The 6,099-nt window shown below is 36.6% G+C and overlaps 1 pseudogene; it reads left to right on the top strand.

Moving 5' to 3' along the window:
- LOC105756987 (olfactory receptor 4Q2-like) overlaps positions 1 to 4,873 on the top strand; it is a 16,357-nt pseudogene extending 11,484 nt beyond the window's left edge.
- The last annotated feature ends 1,226 nt before the right edge of the window (positions 4,874 to 6,099 follow it).

Genomic DNA, 6,099 nt, shown 5'->3' with positions numbered 1-6,099 from the left:
GACAGATACATTGACCAATGGAACAGAATTGAGAACCCAGATGTAAATCCATCCACCTAAGGTCACCTGATCTTCGACAAGGGCCATAAGTCCATCAAATGGGGAAAAGACAGTCTTTTTAACAAATGGTGCTGGCAAACTGCATCTCCACCTGCAAAAAAATGAAACAGACCCATACATTATGCCGTATACAAAAACTAATTCAAAATGGATGAAAGACCTGAATATAAAGCCTAGAAGTATAAAGTTCATAGAAGAAAAAATAGGACCAACACTACAGGCCTTAATACACAGCATTAACAGGATACAAACCATGACCATTAACAAACAAACCCCAAAAGATAAGCTAGATTACTGGGATCTTCTAAAAATCAAACACCTATGGTCTTCAAAAGACTTCACCAAAAGAGTAAAAAGAGAATCTACAGACTGGAAAAATTTTTTGGACAGTACAAGTCAGGCAAAAGTCTAATCTCTATAATCTTCAAGAAAATCCAACACCCCTACAACAAAAAGACAAATAATCTACTTAAAAAATGGGCAAAGGAAATGAACAGACACTTCACCAAAGAAGACATTCAAGTGGCCAAAAGACACATGAGGAAATGCTCACGGTCACTAGCCATTAGAGAAATGAAAATTAAAACCACAATGAGCTACCATCTCACCCCAGCATTACTGGCAGGAATCAAAAACACTGGAAATAACAAATGTTGGAGGGGCTTCGGGGATATAGGAACCCTTATGCACAGGTAGTGTGAATGCAAAATGATACAACCATTTTGGAAAATGATATGGTGCTTCCTCAGCAATCCCACTCCTAAGAATATATCCTAGAGAAATAAGAGTCGTCACTCGAATGGACATATGCACACCTATGTTCATGGCAGCATTGTTCACAATAGCAAAACGATGGAAACAACCTAGATGCCCACCAACAGATGAATAGATAAACAAACTATGCTACATACACACAATGGAGTATTATGCAACAAGAAAGAACAATGATGAATCTGTAAAGCATCTCATAACATGGATGAAACTGGAGGACACTCTGCTGATTGAAATAAGTCAATCACAAAAGGACAAATATTGTATGAGACCTCTATTGTAAAAACCCATGAAAAAGTTCACACACGAAATGTAACAAACTTTGTTGGTTACCAGGGATCCGAGGTGTGTGTGTGTGTGTGTGGGGGATACTAAATAGGCAATCGATAAGTGGTATCTTGGGTGAGGGTTGAGACAGTATACAATACAGGGGAAACCAGCACAACTTGCGCAAGGAAAGGTCATGGAAGCCCCATAGACACATCCAAACTCCCTGAGGGACTGAATTGCTGGGTGGAGGGCTGTGCGTCACAATTAGCTCAATTGGCATGACACAGCTTATAAAGACAATGCTCTACATTCTACCTTGGTGAGTAGTGTCTGGGGTCTTAAAAGCCTGTGAGCAGCCATCTAAGATACTCCACTGGTCTCATCCCTTAGGGAGCAAGGGTGAATGAAGAGAACAAGATACAAGGGAAAGATTAGTCCAAAAGACTAATGGACCACAGCTACCAAGGCCTCCACCGGACAGAGTCCAGTACAGCTAGATGGTACCCGGCTACCACCACTGACTTCTTGACCGGGATCACAACAGAGAGCTCTGGACAGAGCTGGAGAAGGATGTAGAACAAAATTCTAACTCACAAAAAAAAAAAAAAAAGACGAGATTTACTGGCCTAAAGGAGCCTGGAGAAACCCTGAGAGTATGGCCCGCAGACACCCTTTTAGCTCAGTGGTGAAGTCAATTCTAAGGTTCACCGTTCAGCCAGGGAGTGGACAGCCCCATAAAACCAAATGGGACTAATGAGGCATAACAATCCAGGGACATGGTTCTAGAAGGCAGAAGGGGATAGGAAAGCTGGTGATAGGGAACCCAAAGTTGAGTAAGGATAGTGTTGATCTGTTGTGAGGTTATTAACCATTGTCATAGGACAACATGTGTACTAACTATTAAATGAGAAACTATTTTGTTCTGTAAGCCTTCATCTAAAATGATTATAGCAGCAAAATTGGAACTGTGCATGTAGAAATTTTTGAAATGGTGTATCTTTGGCTATGTATATTTTCACAACAACAAAAAAAAGATCAAGAAGGGACAGGGTTGACATGTTGTGGGGTTGTTAACCAATGTCATAAAACAATATGTGTACTACTGTCTCATGAGAAACTATGTTTTGTAAGCCTTCACCTGAAGTACAAAAAAAGTAAAAAAAAAAAGGTAAGTCATAAAACCTGTGGGTATGCATAGATTCACGCAAATTCACAGAAAGTTAATGTGTTTATCATAAATACAATTTGAGTTCATTATAGAAAATTGAAAATTATCAATAAGAAGAACGTCCCAATAGTCAACACCAACACTTATAAATATTTCAGTTTTTACCATTAGTCTAGTTTCTTACATAGTTTAATTTCCTGTGTTTATAGATTTACTATATTTTAAATATAACTTGTTATCTTTTTTCTTTATTATGTAACCATTTCCATGTTAATGGAGCTCTTTGTAACTCATTTTAATAAAATAATATTAAATTTTAAGGTATTTTCTTCATACAATTTCCTGATATTTTCAGTTATGAACAAGCATATTACAAATGAAATACTTACAGTTACATAATAGCCTTGAATAAGGAGTATATATATTTTATTCTGTTTTATTTACGTTAATTTTTCTTTAAAATTTACTTTTTAAAAAAAATTTTATTTTTACTGATTTGGTCAAATGAAAGTATACAGTTCATGAATTTAGAGGAGGCAGAAAGTATAAGATAAAGAAAATTCTCCACTTTAAATTATTCTAAACTTTAAATTACGAAGTATGTCTTAATTCCTCAAAATGTTGTTCTGTGTGTGACAGAACTTGCCCATGGGATATGACTCAATAGCAGCTCTCACAAGCCCCCAGAGTTCTCAATAAACTATCACCTATTTCATCTTACACGGTAGCACCTTCCAGTCATTGCTTAGACAGAGATGGATAAAATACACGCCGCACAGACATACACACACACACACAAAAGAATGACTAATTTTTATTTTGGAGAAACAATTCTTTTTTACTCAATTTGGTAGGGTAGTTAAAAGGGGGAGTCATTCAAATGCATAAGGAGCTATTTTATGATTCTGTTTGGATCATGAAAAGTATAATCTGTGCCTATATGCCCACAGAATGATTTAAGATGACAAGCATATTATACAGACAATAATAAATTGGACAGGCAGTCAGGAACCTTAGGTAGGGGTCAATGAAATAGCCATAAGCCTGACGTGAAATGTGATCCTTCCTCCAGGCTTTTGCACAAGGGTGAGCCCCACCCAAGTTAACTTGATCGGGAAGTAAAGACACATGGTTATCATAGCAATCAAACTATCTACATAATGTGATTTTCTTTCCCAAATAAAGCCTCTACGCACCCTAAAGTCTGTTTTACGGGATCTTAAAATTTCTCCTTAAATTCTCGCTTCAAGTTTTTTTTTTTTTCCCCTAAAGATTTTTATATTTTAAGTATTAATATCTTGGGGAAAGGTAGCATATTTCTTAAGACTAAATGTGGAGGAGAGAGCAAGAAAATACTGATTGATGGAAGAACGAGATGGATCAAGTCAAAGGACCAGGTGGCTTCATGCTCCAAAGCATTTTAGCCCACTTCATCATTGACTCAAGATTGGAGCTGACTGGAAAGTATATGCATTCATATCAGCAAACGATAAAATAATTTCTTCTAGCTAATCAATCAGCATGTATCCTGGAGAAAATCTATGTCTTTTGCAATGAGCAGATTCTTGAATTTGATGTGAAATATATCATTCCTTTCTAATGTTACTAATTCCACATTGTTTATTTTACTTTATTATTTTTTTTTAACTTAAGGGAAGCCAGGTCAAATAGATGAAAACCAAACAGAAGTTGCAGAGAATTTGTCCTAGCAGGCTTCTCCCAGATACCAGTTATAGAACCAGCGCTCTTTGTATTATTTCTCTTCTTCTATGTGTCCACATGGGTGGGCAACGTCCTCATCATGCTCACAATGCCCTCTGATAACTGCCTGAATTCATCACCTATGTATATCCTTCTGGGCAGTCTCTCTTTCCTGGACCTCTGTTATTCAACTGTAACTACTCCTAAGCTTCTGGCTAACTTCCTTGAAAATGAAAAGCTCATTACCTATGATCAATGCATAGTGCAGCTCTTCTTCCTCCATTTTGTAGGGGCAGCTGAGATTTCCTGCTCTTGGTGATGGCCTATGATCGCTATGTTGTAATTTGTCACCCCATGCACTACACTGCTGACATGAATCAAAGGTTATGCTGTTTTTTGGTAGCTGCTTCCTGGACGGGGGGATTTATGCACTCCATTGTTCAGACAACTCTCACTATCCATCTGCCCTTTTGTGGGCCAAACCAGGTGGACAACTTCTTTTGTGATGTTCCTCCTGCCATCAAACTTGCCTGTGCAGACAGTTTTGTCATTGAATTACTAATGGTGTCTAACAGTGGGCTGATCTCTACCAGCTCCTTTGTGGTTCTGATTTCTTCCTATACTACTATCCTGCTCAAGATTCGATCCAAGGAGGGAAGACAAAAGGTCCTGTCTACCTGTGCCTCCCATCCAGGGTCATAACATTCTTTTTTGGACCTTGTATTTTCATTTATGCTTTGCCTGTCTCCACTTTCTCTGTCGACAAGTTGGTGTCTGTGCTCTAATGTTGTTACTCCCATGCTGAATCCACTCATCTACACGTTACAGAACAAAAATGTTAAATAAGCCATGCGGAAGCTGTGGGACAGGAGTGGAATTACTAGGAAAAAACAAGAGACATGAGAAGTTGAAGGTAGTTTTTGAAGGTAGAGAATCTGAGGTTAGAATAACGACTTTCGAATAGTCATTTGAATGACTAATGAATTAGGGACGGTAGCCTAGTTGTTTCATTTTCTTTTATTAAACTATAATACTCATTTCTAGCTTCATAATTTAAATGTGAACTGTAACTCAGAAAAATTCTGTCATACCAAATTATTCTGTCTTCAGCTTTCTTTTCTTTTTAGAAGCAAATCTGCTGGGTTTTTCTTCTATCAGTTTGTGTTCTTCCATCGTGTCCATTCATCTGACCAAATTTTATTCCATTCAGTTTGCCATTACATACTGTACGGATAACTCTTTCAAGCTCTCTTGTCAGGTTCTTCTCCACTTTGATATGCGTTCTATTTTTTTTTATCAATTGTCTCTTATTCTAACTAGATGTTTGCAGTTAATTAATAAGGAATTTATACGTATTTCTTACTGTCACAAATATTTAAAGAAATATCAGTTAAATGAATTAGAATTCATTAGATGTATATGACTGTGTGACAATAAGTAAATGAGATATGTTATTCAGCTTTCTCGCATCACCACACTACTTACTAACCATCCAGTAGTGTAAATGAGAAGGCAATTTACTAATAGTGTGGGTTCAAACTTACCTCTTTGAATGGCAAATCAAGTGTATCTGGACAAACCATTTAATTTATTGAACCCCTAATTTTCTCATTTGCAACATATGTAGAATAATGCTTACCTCTTAGTACTGTTGTGGGGACTAAAAATGACAATAAATGTGAACGTGTCTATCTTGGTTCCTGGCTTATACATGGTTCAAGAATTATTTATTTAGCTTTTTCAATGACAGTAAGAGATGGGTGATAAAATTCTAAATTACTTAATTTGACTTAATGCAACAACAGTCTGATCTACTGCTGCTTGTTTTTGAAGGATGTAAAGTGTGCAGAAATGGATTCATAATATTTTTACTTTTATCAATTATTTGGGATAGTTTATATTACTGTCACCATCATCAAAGAACATCTCACTGACATAGATTTTATGCTTAAACTAAGACTAATTCATAGGTCTGGTTACTGCTTACTGAGATTTTATGATCAAACATAAGAACATTAAATTGACATTCAAGGCTAGAATAAATTAGACCTAAATAAAATGTAAATTTAGTATACAAAGGGGCTATGAAGTATTTTCATGTTTTCAGTGGATTATAGAAGCAATTTCAA

Source organism: Trichechus manatus, unplaced genomic scaffold (genome assembly GCF_000243295.1).
Source record: "Trichechus manatus latirostris isolate Lorelei unplaced genomic scaffold, TriManLat1.0 scaffold00353, whole genome shotgun sequence".
NCBI classification, from domain to species: domain Eukaryota; kingdom Metazoa; phylum Chordata; class Mammalia; order Sirenia; family Trichechidae; genus Trichechus; species Trichechus manatus.
The sequence above is the reverse complement of the archived record's forward strand: the minus strand, read 5'-3'. Positions and strand labels throughout refer to the sequence as shown.